The 14,023-nt window shown below is 37.9% G+C and overlaps 1 protein-coding gene across 4 annotated transcripts in view; it reads left to right on the top strand.

Annotated features, from left to right (window-relative positions):
- LOC127658363 (epsin-1-like) overlaps positions 1–14,023 on the top strand; it is a 43,142-nt gene that overhangs the window by 3,857 nt on the left and 25,262 nt on the right. For all 4 annotated transcript variants that reach the window (XM_052147618.1, XM_052147616.1, XM_052147615.1 and 1 more), the window contains exon 2: positions 1,131–1,281. The gene's annotated coding sequence lies outside the window, so the exon portion shown is untranslated. The remainder of the gene's footprint in view (positions 1–1,130; positions 1,282–14,023) is intronic.

Genomic DNA, 14,023 nt, shown 5'->3' with positions numbered 1-14,023 from the left:
GAAATCAAGATCATGTCTAAAGACTGCAATAGCAAGATGTACAGTAAAGTAAAAAAGGAGAAAGAATCCTACAAACTACCTTTGCTTGCAAAGAATATCACAACTTTTATTTCAACATTTTGGTCACAGTATCTTCATCAGACATTTACATTACGTAAATGCCTGACGAAGGTCATGTGACCAAAACGTCAAAAAAAGTTTTGTGATATTCCATGCATGCATGCACTGTACAGGATTAATTTTTATTAATATTTTTTATTTTTTACTTTACCATATTATGTCCTACTCACCTACCAACTATTTTTCAAGTGTGCTAGGTTATTTGGTTATAAGATGTACAGTGAAAAAGCAGTTATATTTTGGTCTTATAATATAAAACCAATTTGATCACTTCAGAAGACATGGATTAAACCACAGGAGTCATATGGATTACCTTCATGATTACTTTTTATTTGCTTGTTTCAAAGTACATTCGCTTGCATATGGACCTACAAAGCTGAAATATTCTTCTAAAAATGTGAATTTGTGTTTCGCATAAGAAAGTCAGTCATACACCCCTGATTCCTGTAATAGACAGAGTGCTTAGTGGATATTTACATCTCACTTTTAACTTACAGGGTTGCCAACTCTCACGCATCTGGCGTGACACTCACGCATTCAGCCTCACCGTGAGATTGAGGCTGAATGCGAGAGTGTCACGCCAGATGCGTGAGAGTTGGCAACCCTGAACTTATGCAATAATATTTATGTTTAAGTATAATGTGGTTTGTATCATCTTGATTCAAGTGATTAATCTCCCATTAATTAGTAAAAATGTGTTTTTATAAATTCATAGCATGTGTTTTTATAAATGTATAGCAGGTGTGGCACTACAGCGTATTATAGTTTCACCGTAGGCCTACACCTAGCTAATATTACAGATGAGCAACTGTTCCCTGTACTGCCTTCAGGCACTGCCTGCTCTTAATCTGTTCTCGCTATTGTGGGAAAGAGTAGAATTGAATGTCTATTGTGTATTTAAGCCTCTGTAATGCTGTGCCAGCTTTCATCCCTGTGTGATGTCATTGCTTGTTATACTGTACTACCCATCTAAACTCACCCAATGGCTCTTTCTGTGTCTTTCCTTGCAGTCATTATTTCACCCCTAAATCTGTGCCTCTGGGGCCCCAATGTTGCCGTGCGGAGGTTTGGAACAGTGGACAGGCAAAACACTGAGAGCTCTGTGACCCTGACTTGAGCACGTGTGCAGAGACTGGGGTGGGGGGGGACCGACACTCACAGGTACGCTTCACAGCCGTACACACCTCTTGGTTCATCAGATGCATTTGTTTTTACTGTTGTGCTTTGTAAATTGGGGAATCTCCGGGGCTGTGCTGTTATGTGTTTAGTGGGTGAACATTTCTGTAACCTATAGCAGAGCTTTAATGAGTGTCGTTCACTCACAACCAGCTAATTACCCAGATTTTTCTTTCATTTCTCCAAACATAATTTTTAGAAACTGTGGGACTTTTTTTTTTTTGAAATTTAAAGAAATTATTTTCACACAATACAATTTTTGTTTATTTCTTCCTTTGTTTTTAGAATATCATAGTTTTAATAATTGAAAAGAGTCATGTCATGCTTTTCTTTTTTTTCTTTTTTTTTTCTTCCTTCAGATTCAAAACAGTCAAAGTATTACATGACATTTTTCATCCGGTCTCTGGCTGTCTGTCTTAAAATGCTTTGTTTCTGTATACTTCTTTAAAGGTGGAGTAAGTAATTTTAATCCAATAAATAATTTTATCAAATTCCGCAAATATCACTTCACAGTCTGTTAGCTGTTCATTCGTGCGGAATAATAAATCCAGTGTGTGTACACAGCCCTGGCTCTGTAAATGGGAAAATAAACAAAGTGGATCGGACTGATCTACACAACACTATTCCAACTAACCAGCAACAGGGGGTGGTTTGTGCTCAGGATAGGGAAATGGACAGTGAGCGAGAGGGAAATTCATTAGAAGAAGAAGAGGGACAGTAAATCTAGCAAATGCTAACTTGCTGAACTCCAAGCAGGAGAGATGTCTGAGAAACAGGCCAAGAGAAAAAGGTCAGATGAATATAAAATGAAAAAGAAGGGGTTTGATGAGGCAAGGGCTAGGAGCCACATAAACATGGGAGAGGCTTTCCAATAGTGGACAGACCTGCGAGAGCTGAAAGATCTGAAGACGGATGTAGAGGTTGCTATGCTTCTGCTTGATAGGTGGGTAACATTAGTTTTGCTTTGTTTCAGATAACTAAGATACACTGTTGTTGAGATGTTTGCCATAGTAGCCTATTCCTTTGCTTCTGCCGGCTGCTCTACCTTTTCCACGTCCTCGCCCACTAGGAATGGAGCTACACCATGACAGTAATGAAATGTAAATAACTTTGTAGAAATGACCTTGCCAAATTGGTATAATTTTTTTTTTACTTGCCACGGCAGACCGCACATTCTTTCCCTTGGAATTACACGTCTTTGCTTGTGTAACGTCACTCTATGTGTCTTTGCTTGTGTAACTGTAACATCTATGTGCTTTTCTGTGGAATTATACCATAGTAACAAGAAAATCTAAATAACGTCAGAGATATTACCCTACCATGTTATTTTATCCCTTGTTCTTTTAGAAATGGCAATAAACAACATTTATCCATACTGTTACTGTTGAAGTTACTAGCTATAATGTTATTGATACATTGGCTAAGTTTATCCTCGGCTTAGACTTGGGCTAAGATTAGTATTTTGATTCCACACCTATTGACAGGGTTATTGTACCACTTTTTACATTACAACAAAAAACATGTGCCACCTGAATTTTTATATCATTAGAAAATGCTTCCACTTATTGAGGCTAACTCGGTGCAGACACACTGGATTCCGCCATATTTGTCTTTTGGTCAGCTAGCCCAGTTGTTCGTGTCATTGCCTTGGCAATGTTCTGCATGGATTTGGGGGGACAGAGCTTCTGAAGGAGCACTGAAGGAAGTTGTGTGCTTGTTTGGCTGTTGAGTTCAAATATCAAAAGTCTTTCTCAGGAATCGCTTACTCCACCTTTAAGGCATGGCCACTGTTATGATTGTCAAGCTTTGAATGTGAAGGGTTAATAAATATGTATTTAGCTGGAGGTCTGGGGCCAGTTGCATAAACATAGCCATTAACTTAAGACGGCATCTAACAATTAGTTTGACTAGCTAAAGACGCCATAGAAAGCCTGTTGCATAAAACGAGCTCACAGTTGTCTTTAGTAAGACAGTCTAATTTGCATTGCATTGTGGGAAAAATAAGACACTGAACAGCTTAAAAAAAATGGCCGACAGTGGACGCTTAATACATTTTTTATTCGCTGAGAATATTTGCTTATTAGAGGACTACAATGCTTCAAAATGTATTTTAATGAACACATTTAGTGATTTAACCCAAATAATTAAAAACACAACATTTTGTTACCATTTTTGAAGTCAAAGTCTTCAACCAAGGGCTGGTTGCATAAAACTGTTTTAGACTAGTCTACTGTCTATAACTGTCAGCTGAGCCAGTGGGGGCTGAAAGGGGCTTGAGTTGAGACTTGGTTGAAGACTTTGACTATGTTTATGCAACCGGCCCCTGGTGTCTGATCTCCTGGTTTCAATAAGCATACTGTGATTTCCCTCAAATGGTTTGCTAGTTGACTTGGGGAGGTGTCTCCCTTGACTTGGGGAGGTGTCTCCCCATTCACTGCTTAAATATGGGACAATGTGTGTCCTGATGCATTCATTTCAGGCAAAATAAAGTTTCTTGAAGTAGAAACAATAAATGCTCTTTTTGGACAGGAGAGCAAGTTTTGAGTTCTGAACCTTACAGAACGTTTTTTATAGTACAACAACCTCTCCTCAAAATATCAAGTCAAATTTTATTCCTCATGACATGAACCCTTTTATCATTTTTATTTTATATAATTAATTTTCATATTTATTTTATGAAAATATTGAAAGCTTAAAATAAAATCTATACATAAGAGGCATTAAGGCCTGGTAAATAGTTTCTAAGTCAGTTTTAATGTGACCATCTTGAGATCCTTTAGTTTAGACCCATCAAGTGTTCTGAATGCAAGAACGTAATGCATGTTTGTGTTGTGCTGCCTGCTGAAGGGTTGTTTTGTTTCACTGTTTAAACTGCACGTTGCCCATTCAGCTGACGGTTCACTTACTGCCCTCTGGAGTAAACAGGTGATACTACAAGCTTGCATTTCTCAGAAATCTTCCTTATTACGGTCCGGGGGCATTGCGATTTAATTGTGTTAATTTTGTTAACATGTTATTTCTAATAAAATTAATCGCACTGAATTAACCTGTTAAATCGACAGCCCTAAAATATACATATATATTACTCCACCCTATTATCATAGATCCTCCCCTGAGTGATCTACACCCAGTTTGCCATTTATTTCCCCACGCTGGAGCAGATACAGTGAGAAGAAGAATATCTCAGCTTCGTAAGCATCATAAGTGTTTTGTTGTTTGCTGTAAAATTGAACATTTAAGAGTCTTCATGTACTCCAGGCATCAGAGCCACTGTAGACTCAGTGGACACGTTTTGTTTTTGTGTCCCAAAACATAAAAACATTTGTATATGTTTGTGCAAATCATTTTACACTGGAGTGCTTGTCCGGTGTAAAATGATCCGTGGGGTATTTTGAGCTGAAACTTCAGACACGTTATGGGACACCCGGAGACTTTTATTACATCTTGTAAAAAAGGGGCATAATAGGTGTCCTTTAAGAATGTGAAATGTCAGAATAATAGTAGAGAAAATTATTTATTTCAGCTTTTATTTCTTTCATCACATTCTCAGTGGGTCAGACGTTTGCATACTCTTTGTTAGTATTTGGTAACATTGCCTTTATATAGTTTAATTTGGGTCAAATTATTTGAGTAGCCTTCCACAAGCTTTTCATATTAAGTTTTTTTTTGGCCCATTCCTCTTGAAAGAACTGGTGTAACTCAGGTCAGATTTGTAGGCCTCCTTACACACACACGTTATTTTCATTCTGCCCACAAATGTTTTATCAGATTGAGGTCAGGGCCTAGTGATGGCCACTCCAGTACCTCAACTTTGTTGTCCTGAAGCCATTTTGCCGCAACTTTGGAGGCTTGGGGTCATAGTCCATTTGGAAGACCCATTAGTGAGCAAGCTTTAACTTTCTGACTGATGTCTTGAGATGTTGCTTCAATATATCCATGTAATTTGCTTTCCTCATGATGCAATCTATTTTGTGAAGTGCACCAGTCCCTCCTGCAGCAAAGCACCCACACAACATGATGCTGCCACCCCTATGCTTCACGGTTGGGATGTGTTCTTCGGCTTGCAAGCTTCACCCTTTTTCCTCCAAACAAAACAATGGTAATTATGGCCAAACATTCATGTTTTTGTTTCATTAGACCAGAAGACATTTCTCCAAAAAGTAAGATCTTTGTACATTTACATTTACATTTATGCATTTGGCAGACGCTTTTATCCAAAGCGACTTACAGTGCAATTATTACAGGGACAATCCCCCCAGAGCAACCTGGAGTTAAGTGCCTTGCTCAAGGACACAATGGTGGTGGCCGTGGGGTTAGAACCTGTGACCTTCTGATTAACAGCCCTGTGCTTTAGCCACTACACCACCATCACTCATGGGCACTTTGTACCCATGACACTTGACAACTATAGTCTTGCTTTTTTATGGTGGTATTGAAGCAGTGGTGGCTTCCTTGCTGAGCAGCCCTTTAGGTTATATCGATATAGGGCTTGTTTTACTGTGGATATAGATTCTTGTCAACCTGTTTCCTCCAGCATCTTTACAAGGTCCTTTGCTGTTTGCTTGATTTGCACTTTCACACCAAACTAGGTTCATCTCTAGGAGACAGAATGCTTCTCCTTTCTGAGTGGTATGATGGCTGCTTGGTCCCATATTGTTTATACTTGCTTACTATTGTTTGTACACATGAACGTGGTACCTTCAGTCATTTGGAAATTGATCCCAAGGATGAACCAGACTTGTGAAGGTCCACAATTGTTTTACTTAGGTCTTGGCTCATTTCTTTTGATTTTCTCATGATGTCAAGCAAAGAAGAGTTTTGAAGGTAGACCTTAAAATACATCCACAGGTACACCCCCAATTCAGTACACCTCCTTTCAGAAGCTAATTGTCTAAAGAATTGACATCATTTTCTGGAATTTTCCAAGCTGATTAAAGGCACAGTTAACTTAGTGTATGTAAACTTCTGACCCACTGGAATTGTGATATAATCAATTAAAAATAAAACAATCTGTCTGTCTAAACAATTGTTGGAAAAATTACTTGTGTCATGCACAAAGTAGATGTCCTAAACCAGAGGTCCCCATCCCCCGGGTCGTGGAACAGTTGCTACCAGTTCGAAAGAACGTTCTGGGAAACATTTCTGTGCAGCACTGATATACGTCCTTTGCCATTTATGAGGCACTATCCAAATTGACATAAAAGGTCTGATTTCACAAAACATTGGTTCCACTCTTCTTATAGATGAAGTTACTGTTTACAAACGTCCTGCCCTTTCCTGGTTCTTTTGGTTGCCCAGAAAAGAACTCCTGTCTATGGTCGCTTCACTCAAATTGCACTGAAACTGCCCAAAAGGTGCTGTTTTTGGGATTGAAACCCCCCGTTTCCACATATTATTGGAGATTAGAGCTTCTTAGATCATTGCATCAGGAAAAACAGGTAAAATGTGTTTTGCATAAATTATGATATTTCACAGGTCACAATCATTATTGCATCTGCTCTATTAGACCCAATTGACCCACAGCAGCTGTCGTGGATATTAACTTTTTTTTTTACGAAGAACGGCTGTTTTTCATTTCCAAAGTGCTGTCACTGTAACAGATATGAGGTCAATTATGATTTAACAATGATCTTATCTGATGAAGACCACCATATACAATATAACAGGAGGAACAGATCCCATCTCCACCTCCGCAGAACATGAACTACTGTTTGTGTAAGGATACGTTAATAAAAATTATGTCATACTGTAAAAAGTATGTCTTTGCATTTATTTTGAATGCAGTAAATAATATTGTTCAATCCAAACAGATGTTACATTTTGATTTGGAATATGATCATACTGAAGTAATTTAAGCAGTAAAGACACCTATTGCATGTCTAGTGGTAGTTTTTATCTTTATATATCACATTTCTTAGGCTTTAGAAGCATGTTAAACATGTGAGGATATGTATTTGTCAACCTGTTACATGTGCAACATAATCATACAGTCTCATTGAACCAAGTTTAAACTTGTTTTGCCGATATTTCAGAAAATAACCCACATACTTTCTTCACTGTAAACCATAGATATTCCTTTATAATAACATTATTAACATTAAAATAAAGTCTGCGAGAATGTTTTCAAATGAAACCGGTCCGTGGTTCAAAAAAGGTTGAAGACCCTTGTCCTAAACGACTTGCCAAAACTATAGTAAATCTGTAGAGTGGTAAAAACAAACAGTTTTAATGCCTAAGCTCAGTGTATGTACATTTCTGACTTCAACTGTTTTGTGTGTGATTTTTTTTTTTTTATATATATATATATATATTAGGAATGTGCATCTCCATAACTGAGGCCGATGCGATACACCTCTCAATGCATAGCCAACAATACGATACATTAAAGATACATATGATGCCGCTACTGATGCGATACGATTCACCCCTATTACGATGCAGTACGATCCAATTTCGATTCAATGCAATTCAATGCAATATGATGCAATGGGAAAAAAATATGATGCTATGGAATTCAATATGGTACAGATAGTTCGCTTTTTTTTTATTTGGTTCAGACAGACAGCAAATCATAAATTAACTTAAGTGCCTTCTGACTTCTAACGCATGGACCTTTCACAAAAAGGCCTTTTGTAGAGCAAAAATTTAAATAATAATTAAAAAAATATTAAATAAAAACAACCCTTGTGACTGAGGAATGATGCTGTATGGGGGTTCAGGGGTATCTCCAGAGAGAAACTTTTGAAAAGTAAAAGTCTGAATGGGCCATTTTTCTATTTTAATTAAAGTGAGTGACTAGGCTACAAACTAGTAATTGTTTTGTCTTTCATCCTTGTCAGAGATGATGAAATCTGAATAATTTCACAAAATTAGAACAGAAATCTATTTGTTTATTATTAAAGGCTTGGAACATGCTGAGTAATAAAATGAAATTTAGAAAGAAAACACTTTATGGTCTAAAGGCGTTCTGGAAAAATGCACCTCATGTTTACTCACATGTGGGGAAAAGAGGAAGAAGCATCAGTGAGGCGTGTTTCAGTGCTAGAGAAAAAATATTCAAGAATATAGCGCAGAAAGATCAGATATGATGTAACCTGCACTGTTGTTTTGTCACGCTGCTCACTAGAGACGATGACAGAGTAACCGTCGTCATGATGCCTTCCAGTCAAAATGAATCAATCTGGGATCTGGAATGCGGTGACCTGTGTAGTGGTGGCAATAGCAGCTTCATACAGTCTGAGGCTGCATTTCCACTGACATGGAAGAAATCCGCACAAATATTGATATTGTTTTATCGCCCAGCCCTATGTACACCTTTGTTTGAAATCTTCAGTTTTTTGGCAGTTTCAAGAATTGTGTAGCCTTAATTCCTCAAAACAATGATTGACTTTTAGATGCTGCTTTTTTAAATATTGACCTTAAGACATGCCAATCTATTGCATACTGTGTCAACTCAAAAACAAACACAAAGATGATGTTAAGCTACATTTAACAAATCAAATAGCTTACACCTATGTTTGATATAATGGCAAGCAACTTTCTAGTACCAAATTAGCATTTTAGCATGATTTCTCAAGGATAAGGTGTTGGATTGATGGCTGCTAGAAATGGGGCCTGTCTAGATTTGATCAAGATTGACTTTTTTCAGATAGTGATGGTGCTGTTTTTTACATCAGTAAAATCCTGACTATGTTTTGTGATCAGTTGAATGCCACTTTGTTGAATTAATGTACCAATTTCCTTCCGATTCTGTAAATTATTCCAAACTTTTGGCCGCCAGTGTGCACATATATATATACATACAGTGGATATAAAAAGTCTACACACCCCTGTTAAAATGCCAGGTTTTTGTGATGTAAAAGAATGAGACAAAGATAAATCATGTCAGAACTTTTTCCACTTTTAATGTGACCTATAATGTGAACAATTCAATTGAAAAACAAACTTAAATCTTTGAGAGAAAAAAAAAAGAAATAAATAAAATTAAATAACAATAACCTGGTTGCATAAGTGTGCACACCCTCTTATAACTGGGGATGTGGCTGTGTTCGGAATTAACATCACATTCAAACTCCTATTAAATAGAAGTCATTACACACCTGCCATCATTTAAAGTGACTCTGATTAATCACAAATAAAGTTCAGCTGTTATAGTAGGATTTTCCTGACATTTCCTTAGTTGCATCTCAGAGCAAAAGCCATGGTCCGCAGAGAGCTTCCAAAGCATCAGAGGGATCTCATTGTTGAAAGATATCAGTCAGGAGAAGGGTACAAAAATTTCCAAAGCATTAGATATATTAGATCATCATCAAGTGGAGAAAAAATGGCACAACAGAGACATTACCAAGAACTGGACGTCCCTCCAAAATGTATGAAAAGACGAGAAGAAAACTGGTCAGGGAGGCTTCCTAGAGGCCTACAGCAACATTAAAGTAACTGCAGGAATTTCTGGCAAGTACTGGCTGTGTGCTACATGTGACCACAATCTCCCGTATTCTTCATATTAATGGACTATGGGGGAGGGTGGAAAGACGGAAGCCTTTTCTTACAAAGAAAAACATACAAGCCTGGTTGAAGTTTGCAAAAACCAACATCAAGACTCCCAAAAGCACGTGGGAAAATGTGTTATGGTCTGAAGAAACCAAGGTTGAACATTTTGGCCATAATTCCAAAAGGTATGTTTGGCGCAAAACAACACTGCACATCACCCAAAGAACACCATACCCACAGTGAAGCATAGTGGTGGCAGCATCATGCTTTGGGGCTGTTTTTCTTCAGGTGGAACCAGGGCCGTAGTCAGGGTGGAGGGAATTATGAACAGTTCCAAATACCAGGCAATTTTGGCACAAAACCTTCAGGCATCCGTTAGAAAGCTGAAGAGGAAGTTAACCTTTCAGCACGGCAACGACCCAAAGCACACATCCAAATCCACAAAAGCATGGCTTCACCAGAAAAAGATTAAAGTTTTGGAATGGCCCAGCCAGAGTCCAGACCTGAATCCAATTGAACATGTGTGGGGTAATCTGAAGAGGGCTGTGCACAGGAGATGTCCTCGCAATCTGACAGATTTGGAGCGCTGAGTTGGCAAATATTGCCACGTCAAGATGTGTGCTGTAATAAAATCAAAAGGTGCTTCAACAAAGTATTAGTTTAAGGGTGTGCACACTAATGCAACCAGGTTATTGTTATTTTATTTTATTTTTTATTTTTTTTCTCTCAAAGATTTAAGTTTGTTTTTCAATTGAATTGTTCACGTTATAGGTCACATTAAAGGTGGAAAAAGTTCTTACATGATTTATCTTTGTCTCATGCTTTTACATCACAAGAACCTGGCATTTTAACAGGGGTGTGTAGACTTTTTATATCCACTCTATATACATACAGGTCAATTGGAGGTGTACCTATGGAGGTATTTTAAGACCTACCTTCAAACCCAGTGCCTCTTTGCTTGACATCATGGCAAAATCTAAATAAATCAGCCAAGACCTAAGAAAAAATACCATGATCAATATTTCTGGTTCCGGCAGACCTAACTAAAGCAGCCTAATTGTAAGTTGAGGGATAGATTTTGAGTCTGAGATAAAGGACTGATGAACACACATTCTACCAGCGTTCTCACACGATCCATGCAAGTGATTTAACGTCTGGGCAGAGATAGAAATTTATAGTGTGTTATTCTTGTGTATCAAGGTTATTGCTTGTACATTTTACGGACCGCCGAGTCCGCTCATTGTTGCTAATAATACTCAAGGTATTAATGTAACATACTGTTATCACAAATTCGATTTTTCTGTGTTGTAATCCAACCACATTGGACTGTTGTTTATTTATGCCATAGCGGATGAGACCAGCACACTGAGTTTATCAGTTAAAGAATCAATGACTGCGGTTGGTTTACGAGCTATTCACCGCATCTCTGAGTGATAAACTAACAGCTGCTTTTTCTGTCACGATCGCGAAACCTGCTTCGGTGCCACCACTTTCTCTCTCTCTCTCTCTCTCTCTCTCTGTTATACTAACCACACACACGTGTGCGCACAACCCCTCACAAACATTTGGATACTAGATAACTTGGTGATAAAGCTCAGCTTTGTCCCCAAGTTATCGTACAAGCGGAGACACGTGGTAAACGGGCACATTCGTGACCATATTCTCTGGCCGGAAATCTCGCATGACGTACTCTCCACGAGAGTCATGTCTGCCATTTTGTGCGTGTCACTCCTTACACACACACGCATACACACACACATTCCTTCCTCATGTGTTATAGGCTTATTTTGGTTACCATATCTAATCATGTCACTGTTTAGTTTCAAGTTGTAAGTCGGAAGTTTATTGACTGCATTGTATTGATTATTATTAATTGATTATTATAATTAAATTTCAAAGTGAAGTGTTTTGTTTGTTGTGCAATCACCTGTGTCAAAGTCTGGTAGGGGATGCCAGTTCTCGTATTCAAGCCTTCGTTGTTTCCTTTTGAGTATTGATATTTTCCGGATGTCGACTTTCCTAAGAGAAACTTCATGAAGTCATTACTATTGTGCAGATGGAATATCTGGTTGAGTTGAGACTTTATTCCTAACCAATTTTGCCACAGTACTGAAGAAACACCTAGGATTGTTGTGGTTATTTTCTATGAGTTTGCTAAAATATGCAGACCTGGCAACTAGGGCTGCGCAATATATTGTTTCAGCATCGACATTGTGATGTGCGATTCCGCAATAGTCACATCGCAGAACGTGCAAAGTAAGTTAAACATATAGTCTACAATATTTTTTTCCCAATTGGAAACATAGCATTATATCTGTCTGATATTATGTAATTTACTCTGATTTATAGGTTCATAGATACACAAAGTTTATTATAATAAAAAAAAAGTTAATTGCTGCACGTTGTTGATGTGCAGGCTCTGCTTACGCCAAAAGAAATGGAGGATTTCGTTGCAAAATGAAATGCATTGTCAGTTATATGGAAATATTTAGATTGTCTTGTAATTGTTGCCACAACACGAGGAAACACAACCAATTTGTTTGATCATTTAAGTCAAATCTTTGTATGTCGAGTGCAAAGCCATATCTAAATGCCATCCAAAGCAAAAAACTATTTCAGATGCCTTTGCCAGTGTTACACCATACGAGAAAGGTTCCAAACGGCAGAATAAAAATCACAGATTCCGTAACATTTCACCTTGCGAAAGACTAGGGCTGGGACGATGACGTCGACGCAAAATATGCGCGTCGATTCGTCAGAGCCAAAACAAAGATGGCGGCGCCTGCAACTAGTAGCAACACGAGTGGCTCCTCAGACTATCAGAAGTGCAAGGCAGCATGCACTCGTTCCTCTAAAGTATGGGAATTCTTTAATTTAAAAGGAAACAATTCCGTGATATGTCGTCTTTGCAAAATGGAGATGCCTTCCATTCTAGCACCACGGCAATGCACCAGCACCTGAAGAAGCGCCACCCGGTTGCAGCTATAGATGACAGAGCACCGTAAGTTTTCTTTCAACTCCCCACTTTGCACTCGATGTTGGAGTAGGCTATAATACGTTGTCGACACCTAAAGTTTTCGCTTATAGCTATTAATAATGCGCTTATAGCTATGAATGTCGTGAAAAATACATAGAGGACACTGTCAACGCGCTGACAGACAGGACCAAGCAGGTAACATTTAATAAAGTCTCAACTTTCAAATTTGGTCATTCAAAGAAAATTAAACCATAAATAGGCCTACTATTTTGTGGCTCTTTAATGTGTCGTGACAGATTGCCTCAGTTAAAGCTGGTCGTGAACCGATCATCTTTTCCTTGGTTAATTTATAGCATCAAATATAACATGAATGTAGCCTACATCAGAAGGACTGCTGTTTTAACCGCGGAAAGATGTCAGTACAGTAGCCTACAATCCATTATTCAAATTCAAATCCACCGACGTTAATCTTCTCTCTCCTGACTACTTTGTCGGTCAATAATGGCGTATTATGATTGATTGATCAGATCGCCAGTCAATCAAACTCCCGGCAAATGTTTTTTTTTTTTTTACATTTTATACACCCCCACCCCCGGTGAAACCGGTATTACCGGTGTTGTCACAAGTCGATTAATCAAATCGAAATCGAATCGGACTGAAAAAATGAATCGTTAGATTTATCGATGCATCGAAAAAATAATCGCTAGATTAATCGTTTAAAAAATAATCGTTTATCCCAGCCCTACGAAAGACATTGTAATAATTAACACGTTTACCAAAGAGGGTTATAAAAACATGATCCGGTCGCTTGACAAGCGGAACACTATTTTTTAAGTTATTTCTTTTAGAAACATTTTATTTTTGTAAACCACTCAGGGTTGGTGTATAGCTACACTTTTTCCCCCAAAGGGTTTAAATTGAAAGATATTTATTGTTTACATTTCTTAAAAAAAAAAAAAAAAAAAAAGAGGTTGTGATCTAATTTGTAATATAATAAATTTAAAATTACTTATTTTATCATTCACATTAATACCCTATTGTGATAATGAAACTTCCTTGGTGTAATGCTCTGTTTTAACCTGGTTGGAGTACAGAGATAAAGCCTCCTGTAATCTCCTGGATCCCTTCTAGACACCACACTTCATTCACAAATGAGCCCCTTTATTTTAGGGTAAGCAACATGCATTATTAATATCATAACATGTTAGATCCTTGACTTTAGGGTGAATTGATAGAGGAGTATTACATGAATACAATGGA

Source organism: Xyrauchen texanus, chromosome 17 (genome assembly GCF_025860055.1).
Source record: "Xyrauchen texanus isolate HMW12.3.18 chromosome 17, RBS_HiC_50CHRs, whole genome shotgun sequence".
In the NCBI taxonomy this organism is placed as follows: domain Eukaryota; kingdom Metazoa; phylum Chordata; class Actinopteri; order Cypriniformes; family Catostomidae; genus Xyrauchen; species Xyrauchen texanus.
This window is presented reverse-complemented; position numbering and strand designations above follow the sequence as displayed.